Source organism: Oxyura jamaicensis, chromosome 12, assembly GCF_011077185.1.
Source record: "Oxyura jamaicensis isolate SHBP4307 breed ruddy duck chromosome 12, BPBGC_Ojam_1.0, whole genome shotgun sequence".
NCBI lineage: Eukaryota > Metazoa > Chordata > Aves > Anseriformes > Anatidae > Oxyura > Oxyura jamaicensis.
This window is the reverse complement of record NC_048904.1, coordinates 15,541,723-15,553,273: the sequence shown is the minus strand read 5'-3', so window position 1 is coordinate 15,553,273 and position 11,551 is coordinate 15,541,723. Positions and strand designations below refer to the sequence as shown.

The 11,551-nt window shown below is 47.8% G+C and overlaps 2 long non-coding RNA genes across 2 annotated transcripts; one reads left to right on the top strand and one right to left on the bottom strand.

Moving 5' to 3' along the window:
• LOC118173360 lies at positions 1 to 1,023 on the top strand. The gene is made up of 2 exons (XR_004754149.1): positions 1 to 214; positions 518 to 1,023. It is a non-coding gene; the product is annotated as an uncharacterized LOC118173360 (long non-coding RNA).
• On the bottom strand, positions 874 to 9,632 carry LOC118173361. Its single transcript, XR_004754150.1, has 3 exons — positions 9,621 to 9,632; positions 8,392 to 8,393; positions 874 to 1,007 (listed from the first exon to the last, which is right to left on the bottom strand). It is a non-coding gene; the product is annotated as an uncharacterized LOC118173361 (long non-coding RNA).
• Positions 9,633 to 11,551: the final 1,919 nt, after the last annotated feature.

The window sequence follows — 11,551 nt, the reverse complement described above, 5'->3', positions numbered from 1 at the left end:
TAAAGGCAGCGCAGAGTGCCCTAAAACCCTTCCTTGAGGCAGGAAGAATGCTAGGAAGGGGGTACTATGCAAGTGAAGCTTTAGGCTCTGATGCAGTAAGTTAGAAGCACTGAGGATGTTTCCAGATGTTGCTGTACCCCCAGTGAATCTGTGGGGTTTAGGAGGTGCTGTGGTGGTCCTGCATGGCCTTTCTGCTCTCATGAGCCAGGAAATGGTAAGAAATTAAGTTATGTCTTTGCCTGCTTCTTTTTTCACAGGGGCTTAATGACTATGAGAGAATCAGGACTGCTAAGATTTCTCAATTGTGCATCAAAAGCTGTTTAAACTTGTGCACTGTGTTGCTGCATCAACAGAGGAAAGCTGTTTGGTTCTCTAGGAGCAACTCTGTCAGTCTCTTCAGAGTTAATAAAAAGTTCAGTTTTAGGGTGAATCTGTAACTCTCCAGTTCCTTTGCCAGCAGGAAAAAAAAAAATAAATCTGTAAATATATTAAATCATTCTCTTGCTGATTACTGCAGGGATTTTTGCTGCCAGGTAAATCTGCATTTTACAAGAAAGATCACCAGCAGGATAGATGTCTCTGATACGCATCAAGGGCTCTGAAATTGTTCCTCTCAACTGAAGGTGACAAAGAATGTAGGAAAGAATTCAGTCTGCTTTTCTGCCCGTCCCAGAATGCTGATTTCTTTCTTTAGCTGAACTTCTTGAAGAACAAGCTATTAAAACTCCTTAAGTTGAGGCTCGATGCCCATTCAGCTGGCTTCCCTGTGTGCCTCCGTACCTGCTCACCCAGGAGCATGCTGTGATCTGCTTTTGTACGGGGATGCAGCCAACACACACAGAGGAGGGGGGATTGCTGGAATTCATAGAAAGAAAAAAAGATTAGCAAAATGTCTCGTGTTGGAAAGCTGCCCCCTGAGTCAAACACCATATCCGTGGTTGGATGAGGTGTAACCCTCCCAGGAGGCTGGCGCTGGGCTGCAGGGCCAAGCTGGGCTCTGCCTCCCGCTTACTGTGAATAAAACCCCAGCAGCCAACTTACAAAACTCACTTCGGAGAGCTCTGTCTTCATTTCTAGCTTGTAACCAACAGGCCTGTCACTTGAGAAGCTGCATTGATATGGATCTTCTCAGAGCAGGCTACGCAGGCATCAGCCATGCCAGGGCAGTCGTGGGGAGTGAGCAGCCCAGCTGTAATTGTGTCACCGAGAGAGATAAAACCCCACCGAGCAGGGCTTGCAGGCATCTAATGAGAATCAGATGCAGTGCAGGATAGGCCACGGGCATGCTCTTATCCATATGCACAGGGAATTATGTACATAAACAGTCTAACTTGGTTTTACATCTTATTTTTCATCCTCAGCTTCAGGAAGAAATGAGTTTGTTGCTGGCTCTGCGTGTAGGAGAGCTCAGTGGCGCACACAGCGACTGCTCACACATGATAAATGTACCCTGAACCCTCTGGGATGGGATCTCTGCTACTGGTGGCCCATAGCAAACATCACAACGTCTCCCAGGCAAAGGGGAGAGCTTGGGCTGGAGGGAGGAGGGAGCCCAGCAGTACCTGGGGTGGGAGAGGAGAGCGTGGGTCCCTCAGCCACAACATGATGCTGTGGGTGACACTGCCCTCGCTGATATAGCAGCCCTCCTTGCCTGAGCCTACTTGAGGCTGGTGGAGTTCTTTAAGGAGAAAGGTTTGCAGTGCTTGAGAGAGACCAGAGGCAAGGACCTTAGGGTCTGGTGGCAAGGGGATTTGCTTTCCCCCAGGGTCCCAAACCTGGTCAGCAACCCTGTACCTCCCCACGAGGGAGCAGGCTTCATAATTCCCATCCCAGCTGCATGCTGTGGAGCAGAGGTGATGTGCTCGGTGCCACCAGCCTGAGCCTGCCAGGAAGGCTTTCTGCCTGGTGTCTGTGATGATGCAGAGCCATCAATGTCACTTGGCTGCTCGGAGAAAAGAGTAGTATGTCTGGGGCAGGTCTGCGGTGGTATAAACGCAGCTGTTTCTCACCAGGGAAGTGATGTTCTCAATGACTTGTCCCTCTGATTTCCTCCATCGCTCCTAAGGTTTGCTTACGTGGTTTGGTTAGAAATTTATTCCCTCAAACAAAGCTGAGCAGGGATGCACCTTCCCAGCACGCTGCGGTCTGTGGGGAGGTGACCCACAGCTGTGCTGCCCAAAGGGGCCTGGGGGAAGCCAGCATCCGACAGCACCCAGCCCAGTGCAGCCAGAGCTGCGGTGCTGAGAGCTGTGTGATCGAGAGATTTGGGTTAATTATCTACCTGCCTGTGAAAACCTTAAAGATCATGATTAAGGGCAAAGAAATTATGCTCAGGGGATATTTTAATGAACAGAGAAAACTCTACTTTGTCTCACAAGTCACTTCTTACATTAAAACTTCCTGGGTTTATAACTAGAAATTTAATGTTTTGTGAACTGTGGTTCAGATTCTGTGGGGAAGGTTTATTGTTATCTTCGCCCCTTTCTTAATCAATGCTCCCCCCTCCCCTTGCTGGTTAATGACGTGGCACTTATACCCACCTTGTCTCGCTGAGGAAACTTAAAACTACAGGGCTCTGTGTGTATGCACATATATATTATGTAATAAAATCTCCATCCAGGCAGTTGGTGAACCAGAACTAATTTGAGTGTTTGGCTGTGTGGAAGTAGAGAAGAGGGCAATGTGAGGGCTGCAGGCACCTGGGTGTCCCCTGAGGATGTCACCTCCTGGGGGCTGCCACCCCCTGCCTGTCAGGAGCTGGTGTGAGGGACAGGGTGGCACTGGGGGGTCCTGCCTAGGGCAGGGACTGCCTCCCCCAGCAGCTGAGGCACCACACAAAGCATTTAATAAATAAGGTGTTTTAGAGGCAATTATGTAATTATACCTCTGCTGTCCTCCTGAGCTGGGTTCACACCAAGCTCTCAGAGAGAGGCAGGATTTTGTTGCTCTCTGCAAGGCTGATTTGTTAAAATAAACTCTTTCACTACACATTTCTTCATCCTTTTATCCTGAATCTGGGAAAAACAGAGCTTTTGCTGCTGCCTGTGCTTGCATGGGCTTCTTGGGAGGGCACCCACTTACTCTGCTGCCCCTAATAGTGACAGCTGTGTCACAAGCCATGAATGAGCATGGTGTTTGAGCATGCAGGGCTCCCCATTTCAGCAGTAAAAGTGCTTGTGGTGTGCCTGAAGGAGCCATCCTTCTCCCTCAAGCTGTGCTGGTGGGGCAGTGCCATCAAGGGAAGCGGCACAGCGAGGAGAGTCAGAAAACTGAGCATTTGTGTGGCTTCAGCCTGGGATAAATCAGTTAAAAATAAACTGATGGGGCTTTACCATGGCATGTGGGAGCTCAGGTGACTACTTAGGTGGGAAAGGAGTTCCTTTGCATTGTGTGGCTTGCAAAAGTTGTGAGGCCACAGCTGCAGGGCTAGTGCCTTTGAGCAGCTACCAGCCTGCCCAATGCTCTGCTGGAGATGTGTGACCACAGGCAGGCTTCTCAACTCTCAGAGCTGGGTTTCAAGCCCAGGAGCAGACTTGTTGGGGGAAACATTTGGGGAACAGCTGGTATCAGCTATCGCTGCTCCTCCTTGTCCATGGGGATGGATTGCATTGCTGTAGATTACACGGTTGGCAGCAGTCCCTGTTCACACCCTGTGTCTTGCTAAAACCGTGGGCTGGGAATGGAAGATGTGGAGCATCAGGACTGGCTTTATGCCACCTGGGAGTTGCCTGTGTGGAGGAACCCTTGGGTACCATTTGGGTGAGCTCTCTGAGCCTTTTACTGCCTGAGAAGCTGGTGGTGAGGGATGAGTGCGCCTGGATCTAACCCACCGTGATCTGTATAGCAGAAATCTGGATGCACCCAGAAGGAAGTAAGGGAAATTAGGACAACAGAAGTTACTGGGCTGAAAATTTAATTAACATGTTGCAAAATCTGACCTGAACTTGGGCTCTTTCCCTTTCTTTTCTCCATTGTCACTTTAGGTTTGGTTTGATTTTTGATTTTTAATATTGCTGCTCAGGATAAATTTTGCTCCCATATTAGGAATAAATTATATCAGCTAAATGTCAAGCTAATGTGTTAATTCTGTTGCAATGCAGTGGAAAATCATATAACAGAATTCCCCCTGCCATGCACCTTCCTCTGATTCACTCTGTGGTTCAGCTAATAGTTCTGCAGCACTGTAGATCTCGAGTAACTGAATAACAACCAGAAAGTTTTCTCTTTATTGCATCCATCTGCTGCCCTGGGATGAGGAGCAGCTCCTTGTGCTACATCTACAATAACACATCCGTTGCTGTATGGGGTACTGGCCCCTTCTCCTTGCTTTCTCTGACAAATAAGCAACAGAACGGCAAATAAAGCTGTGGTTGTCTTTGTCAGCTCCAGCTCTTTGTGCTGCAGGCTAGATGAAATACCCACACAATCATGGCACCATCCCATATTTATTTTAAAATATTAAACTATTTATAATGGAGAGGTCATCAGCATGCTGCATTCATTAGTGAGGGCTCCGGGGAAGAGACATCAGTGAGCAAAAAATACAAACAGGCTCTACACAAAAGAGGGAGCAAAGAAGCATCCTTTTGAAATGTCAGCACCGAGCAGCAATTGAAAGCAGGAAGACTGAAGTACGTGGGGGTTTCAAGAGGCTGAGCACCGCAGCCAGCCCTGGCTGGTGGGAGTCCTGGGGGCTGAAGGATGGAGGATCAGGTCTGTGCTGCACAGGGAGATGGGCACGGATTTTCCTTATGAAGGAAGGATGGAATTGGTGGCTGATGGAGGCAGGTCTGCACACAGCGAGATGCTGAGCACCTCCCCGAAGGCTGCACGCTGGGGAGCACAAAATCTGTGCCCAGCATGGGCTTGAAAATGGCACGTTGGGAAGAGGCTGCTCTGTGCCAGGTTGCTCAGAAACTGCCAACTGACCTTGCACAGCACTTCTGGGCATTCTGGGCATAACAGGTCAAGCGGGTGTTAGGGTCTGATGATAAAATAAGGGAGTACGGGGTGTGCTGTCTCTTGGAAAGTGTTTCCAAGCAAACAGCAGTTCGCCCAGTAACAATGTTTGAAGCAACTTAATGCTATGGCAAGGGTTTTATAGCTCTCAGTTCCCTTCATTACATCTCCTGTTGAAATCCGTTCAGAAGAGCTCTTACAACTTGAGCAAGGGCCGGCCAGTCTCTGCTGACTTTGCATGCAGGAAAAAGCTAAATGTGGTACCGAAGCTAACATTAGGATAATGAATTGGAAGAGGTCAGAACAGATGAGGAGATGAATATTTCATCTTTGGCTTGCCATGCCCTTTCAGAAATTAATTTGCATTGGGCAGTTGTGTGGCACTTTTCCTTTTATATTTCTTTTTATCATTCTTTTTTTTTTTTTTTTTAAATAGACATGGATCTCTTCCAAAACCCAAAGTGCTCAGATGGGCTTTGGAGCTGTCCTCACATCTTCATACTTGAAGTTTCTCAGGCTGCCTTCTGATTATGATTTTTAAAGGTTTCTTGCTGCAACTTTCTTCTTACCTGCTCACAAGGTTTTCATGTTTTTAGTGACAATAAAGTTGCTGCCTTGCAAATTAGCCAAACCCTGAGCTGAGTTTCCCTTCCTTCTCCTGCTCAGCCACTTTCTTCAACCTGGTTTCTGCCTTCTTACCCAAAACACTCTTCTCCCCCTCACTGAAACTCCAATAAGCATTTCCCAGCTCTTAGGGGTCCCTGCAGACATGGCAGCTGAGGATCGTGCTTTCCATTTTCCATCCCATTGCTGGGCTGAGAGCATTTTATTTTAATGTAGAATTTTGTGGGAATTCCTAGGGGAACTTTTCAAGTCCATATTTCCTTGTAGTGCTGCTGCTGAATCATCTAGGAACTGAAACTTGCTTGGTTGGATAGCAATGTGTTTTTATAAGTTATCGACATGCTGAAATTGGACCTCGTCCAAAGCAAACCTTCTACTCTGCCTTGAGTCTAATCCCCGTCATACTGTGGAGGACGAACACGACTCATCTCCAGCCAGAAGAGCTGTATGTAGGGCCTGGTGACACATACAGGCGTTGGAAAAAAGGACTGTATATGCCAGGAGCAGCTTTATAACCAACGTCATAGTAGTGTAAGGACATTTCAGGTGTTGTCTACAAGGAGTAATTGGGGAGCAGCAGCTCACAAGAGCAGGCACCAGTAGTTCATGGTTGGTTATCCTCTGATGGGCTGCTTTCTCCCAGTTCTGGTTCTCTGCTGGGCAATGAACTGTCTGCCATTGTGCAATGCAGTTCTGTTTCCATGGATCCAGATCTTCAAATAAAAGCTCATTTGGTACAAGTCAGGAGTGTTAAAACTTAATTCTACTGCAGTTAAAAAAAAAAAAAAAGAAAGAAAGAAATGAGCCAAAGAGTAAAATAGTGCTGAGATACGGCTGTTCCCATTGTTCCCATGCACAGATATATGGGAGGCAATCTCCAACCTCCTGGTGCTGTACGGATGGACTTCTTGCACAGGGCTTTGCCGAGCAGCCTTGGGGTTGTGGAAAGCCTCAGTGACCTCGTGTTGAAGGCTTAGCATGGGGCTGTTGAACCATCCCTGCGGTGTGACAGGGACTGTATTTGGATTTGTCCCTCTTGCTGTGGCTGCCTGTGATGGGTCTGGCACGTGGCAGTGGGTTGGGCAAGGCCAATGGATGCCTCAACCTCCACTGGGCCGAGCAGCAAGGTGGGGCTGCTTCCTCTTGAAGGCTGTGAGGGATGCAATTCAGCTTTCACAGCTGGCTGACTGTGCTGGTCCCGCTGCCAGGAAGGGATGGCGTTCAACCAGTCGCACGGCTTCCTGCTGCTACTGCCCTAGGCCCCTCGGGCCCCTCACGAAACCAGTGCCGTGACTTAGCGGCCTTACAGCGCTGGTGAGCGCTCCAAGGATGCCACAGGCTGGATCTCTGGCTCCATCCCCTCCTCACAGTTCAGGCCATCACCTGTGGAGGAGCTCAGCTCCTGTTCACTGGCCAGGACTATTTACTGAGTGACCCACGGGCCGGGGGAGCCACAACTGGGCTTTGTGCCATTTGCCCCATCTCTTTGCAGATTCAGGCTTCACGGGGGTGGGAGGCTGGGTGATCTCTGTGAGAGGAGGAGGAGGCCAGATCTCACTATAAGTTGCCCCAAGATAAGATGTCCACGTGACAGAGGAAAACCTGTCAGTGCACTGACTGCGAAACAAGGAAGGAAGCTTGTAAATACTGCACCGAGGAGGCCGGCATGTTCCGTGAGGACAGGCTGGCGCTCGTACAAGCCCTCACGCTCCCTCTTGCTTCTTGCTTTGCTCATCTGCTGCCCAACTGGAGTTTATTTGTTAGCACTTCTTCCTGAAGCTTGCTCCCGGCAGAGCCACTGCTGAGCTGGCTTTCATCTCTGCACCGTGCTGGAGAGAAATGTGGGGCTGGAGCAGGAAGGAGCACACAGCCAACGCTCCAGGATCTGGCCATCGTACTTGTGTGATGATGCTAGGAAAACATAAAGCAAACAATGCTGTAGGAATAGCTTAGCCCACATACAATATACGAGAGCTGTTCCCATGATGTTTACTCAGTCCCTGATTAATTTAGCGCGCAGGATGGTCTGGCAGATTATGCAGCGAGACATGCTAATTTGGGCCTGCGGTTCATGTGAAAGAATTACGCCAGTCTGGGAGACAATGCGAGCTAATATTAGGACACTAGGCAGGGAGTCAGGAATCCTAAGCCTGACTGCCACTGACCTGCTCCCAGGCCCCGAGTCCCTCTTTGGAGCTGGTTGGAGAAGAGGAGCATCTCCCTTGATGTTCACCAGAGTCAGCCCTGGGAGCTGTTCATCCCAGCCAAGGCTTCTGGCCATTATTGTATATAAATAGCAATGATGATGATCATAATCTTTCCATAGGGGGTAAGGCACTGCAGGGGTAGCGCCTTGTATCCAAGATGCTGCTTTTTTTGGATCAAGCTTGAATGTGAAGTAGATGCTGCTTTAGCATAGAGATGCTTTTACAGGACCAGCGAAGAGCAAGTAGATCAGGGCCATTTCTGTGAAGATACAACGTCAGACACCGCGATGAATTCTTCTGCTTCACTGCTTCAAAAAGCAAGACAGGGGTTGTATATCTTCCAAATCACTGAATGATATCTTGTGGTGTGTTAATTGGCTCTGCTTCTGAGAACATTGATGTGTGTGCTCAGCCTTACACATGTGGCTTGTCTGATGCCTGTAAATCACTCTCATGAGCAAAGCAAAGCCAGTCCCCAGATGGCTGCAGGATCAGGGCCGTGCTGCTGCCTTGTCTGATGTGGTTTTTGCCAGAAATACAAGTGTGACCCAGAGAGGGACCTCCCAGCTACTTCACTGCTGAAGGAAGGGTGCGTTGGTACTGCTCTGGAGGAGCTCCTCCCCAAACCCGTGTTGTGTCTTGTCATCATGATGCCTTATGATGACAAGACGCAAAAAATTTTTTTTTTTTTTTTTTTTTAATTATATTGAGGGCACCTGGACTTTTTTTTTTTTTTTAAAGAATAAACTCGGTTCTCTGTTATTGAAATATTTCTCCCAGTCATAGCTTCTACAGGGAAAAGGGATTTCTACTCTTTGTTCTGTACGTGGTATCACTATTGATATTCTGGGCTTTGACTTCTCAGACTTGAGAAAAATCCTGCATGGGGGAGGCCGCAGGCAAGGCACTGTACAGCCTCAGTCCTGTGTGCCAGTTAGTTTGGAGAAGCAGAGCCTTCTAGTCTAGTTTTATTGTCAAATGAACTCATGAGATGGACACCTTTAATTAGCTCCACATACGCTGTTTGAACCTGGTTGTGCTACAGGGAGGTGTGGATTTTTCCAAGCTTTTCCTTCCAGCTTTTTTTTTCCATGTTTAGGCCATCAGACTTGAACACGGTTGCATTGTAAGGGAATATCAACTCACTCAATATGCATCATCAAAAGGCACAGATCCTCCCTCTCCTTAGAGCAGAAACCTTTCCTAATTTAGCTGTTCCCACTAGTTTTCAGGATTTTAAGGGGGGAAAAAACAGGCTTTATGTGTTGAAGATGTACAGTGAGAATGGGACAGGAAGGTGGTACAGTGTAGGAAGCAGGAGAAAAACAGGGAATGTTATCTTCTTTAGCTTCAGCAAAGCTGGCAGTGGCGTTTGAGGATGCAAAGTGGTTGACTGCATATCTGCAAAGGGGAGGAGGAGGAACATAGGAGAGGATGGGACTTTCAGGGTCTGAAATGAAAGTAGGCAGTGTTGGTGCCTTGGGCAGCTGCTGCTGAGTTCTAATGGCATAAATAAGAAGTGAGCCCTTCTTTTACAGAAACGGGGAGGCTTATCAGCTGACACAGATGAGCTAGGATAGCTTATCTTAGCAGGACAAAGCTATTGTCTTCTGAAAAGTCCCTCTTAGCTCATGTGGGCCCATTAAAATAGCAAGAGAAAAATTCCCGGAGAAGAATGTGAAGTGGTAAAACTTAATATGTACCAGACTAGGGGCAGGAACTTGCTCCTTCTGCAACGAGATCATAGACAAGAAAGACTAGAAAAGTCAGGATTTTTTTTTTTTTCCATTTTGAAACTATTAGTGGTAAATGCTCCTATGTGTACCAGACCTCTGCTCCCACAAAAGCTGCCCAAAATGGATACTGTGGGGAGGTTTCCTTCAGGTTTCTTTTGGAAAGTTGAAACATGTGGCAGGCTCAGCTTCCCTCGCAAAGTAAATCTGATCCTTAATATAACCAACAGGCTGTGCCCTATCCCCTCCGCTCTGGACTTCCCGGGCACTTTACAAGGCTGGGAACAGACTGACTCGCTCCTTGCCAAAAAGCCGCACCCACGGCAATCACATCCTGGAACGGCAACGGCTTCTGCAGGGAAGATGTGTCAGAAAGAAACTAATGAACTCAGGAGCACAAATGCTAATGAAAGTTAATGAGATCTGCACTCCTTCACGTGTAGGGTTTTTAAAAATCTTGCTTTTTAGGATGACTGCTGGTTTCATGCTCTCCAGGGGACACCCCGAGGCCCGCATCCAGGCGGCTGCTCCGTGCCCTCGTGTTTTGCCTGAGCGTGACAACATCCCCAAGATGCCCTGCCTGTTGTGTGTTATTTAAGCCGTACGATATGACAGAGCATGTTTTATGGAGCCATTAATTTATGCTGTGGGTGACTTTAACCACCCAAGAAGTATATTAATGGCCTTATAAAATACACCCCGGAGTGTCTTAATATGGTTATGAGATTGATCTTCAGCTTTATATTCCACTGTGTGTGAAATTATTGAAATAAATTGTAGAGAAAGGTGACGTGGTGGATCCCAGCAAGGGGTGAGCTGCCTTTCTCTTAGGATCCTGTGGTTGCAGAGTTGCTCGGTCTCCTGTTGCACGTGCTGTGGGCTGGAGCTCCAGCTCCCTGCCAGTGGGATGCTGGCAATGTCCTGTGCAAGGTGTTGCTTTTCAGGATGGAGTGGGATGGCACAGCTCTACAAAAACCCCCTGGTGTGCTCCTGTTGCCTGCCCTGTGGCTCTAAGCAGATCTGTTTGTGTCTTGTGCTTGGGAGGCTTTCTATGAGTGCGGGCTTGGTCAGCAGCTGGAGTTGGGGCTTTTCTTGAACATTTGCTAGAGGATGGATAGTGGAGTCAGCCCCGCTCCTCTGAGCTATCAGGGAGCAGAGAAGCCTGGACCCCATGCACAAAACTCCTCTCTGGCAGGAGTGTGCTGGGATTGCTGTGAACAGCAATTCCTGTTTGGGAAATGCAGCAAACCGTGACTTTCCTACTGATAGATGCTAGCAGCATGAGTGTACCGACAGGAAACCTCGACGTCAGGAAGGCTAGACCTTGTTTAAAGTCTCTCTTCGTCCCAGGATCTACATGCTCAGGGGTTTTGAAGCCTCCAGGCCTATGATGTCAAAGAGGGTTTGGGTTTTAGCTGGAAATCAAAAATGAATTCTGCTGTATTAAGTAATCCGTGCTTTTTTTATATAGCCTTAATCATTGTGATCTTTTTTTAATGCTCTCTGGTGGGACCGTATGGCTCTGAACTCTGATAAAATCACAGAGTTCTCAGTGACTGAATGTGGTGGTTCTTCCCAAAACAAGTAAAAAACATGTTTTTTCTCATCAAAACTTTGAGAACTTTGACCCACTGTAAAATCCAGGACACAGCCTAAAATTTCAGAGATGTTATGAGACCAAGACCGCAGGTCAACATCCTTTGTGAAAGAACCATTTTAGCTGCTATTGTGTGTTTGCAGCAGGGCCCAAAGCATGCAAACCTTCCTCTGAAGGAGGAAGAAGGCATCATCCCAGATGAAGCTTCTTTACTTAACGTTTATAAAGCGCTTGGAGACCCTTGCAAAAAGCAGGGCAGGTTATTAGAACTGCGGTTCCTTACTGAATGCAGCTGGCAGAAGATGGAAGGAAGTTGGTCAAACACAGAGTGCACGAAGGGAGAGACCTAAAATCAAGAGAAACTTCTGGCTAAGCTTTGTGGGATTGTTAATTACTGGCAAGAACTTTTTGGGAACACAGTGGATCAGACA